We start from the raw sequence: 1119 nt of genomic DNA, 5'->3' as shown, positions 1-1119 counted from the left end.
CAAAAGCCTCTAAGTGCCGTCTGAAATTTTCATCTAAAATGAGCATTTTTATCAGGCTCCTATATTTATGTTCAATTATTTCACTTTAATGGCATAGAATAGGGCCTATAAATTGAATTGCCATTAAAGTAAAATGACTGAACCTAAGCATAGGAGCCTGATAAAAATGCTAATTTTAGATGAAATTGTCAGACAGCACTTAGAGGCTTTTGCATCTGAATTGAACTCTTCATTCATATGTATATATATTAGTGCTGTCAAACGATTAATTGCGATTAATCGCATCCAAAATAAACATTTTTGTTTATATATGTATGTGTACTGTGTTTATTTATTATGTATATATAAAGACACACACATACAGTATATATTTTGAAAATATTTACATGTATATACATCTATATATTTATATTATTATATTTTATATTACATGTAAAGATTTAATATATAAACAACATTTTTTCTTAAATACATGCATGTGTTTGTATTTATATATACATAATAAATATACACAGTACACACACATACAGTATATTCTCACTCACTGAATATTCTTCAAAAGGTTGCTGGTTGTAGATTTTTTTTTTCTCTATTACTGATTTGATAAGTGTTCTGTAAAAGTGACAGACATTATTTACTGATGCTGTTTTTTTTATAAGCTGTAAATCACTGAATGTACATACATGCCAATTTAAAATGACAGTGTCAAATAAAAGCATGAATCTCAAAATATTATAATTCTGTAAACAACGTGATTGTGAAATCTAGAGTGACTTATCTGTTATAATTACAAAATGTTTCTTTTCTCACTTTTCTCTCCTTGACTAAATTCACTTTGGAATCTGTGTTTATGAATTAAAACTCTTAACATTTTAAACTCTGTAACACTTTGCATTGGCCACACTTACAAACAGCTATATTCATTCTTTTTTTCTTTTTTTTTGTCATTTACATGCAGATTTTCAGTCTAGGCTTGTTGCTGAATGTTTCTGTGAATGTCAAGTAGCTCCCTGGCTGAGCAGTCTGGCACTTAGACTATTAGTAGAAAAGGTGTCATAAAGCTTTTCCAGATGAAATACAAATATGAACATTTTAGCTGGTAGTTTGGAAGAACTGAAA

Source organism: Sinocyclocheilus rhinocerous, unplaced genomic scaffold, assembly GCF_001515625.1.
Source record: "Sinocyclocheilus rhinocerous isolate Xijiao unplaced genomic scaffold, SAMN03320098_v1.1 scaffold1967, whole genome shotgun sequence".
In the NCBI taxonomy this organism is placed as follows: Eukaryota; Metazoa; Chordata; class Actinopteri; order Cypriniformes; family Cyprinidae; genus Sinocyclocheilus; species Sinocyclocheilus rhinocerous.
The sequence above is the reverse complement of the archived record's forward strand: the minus strand, read 5'-3'. Positions refer to the sequence as shown.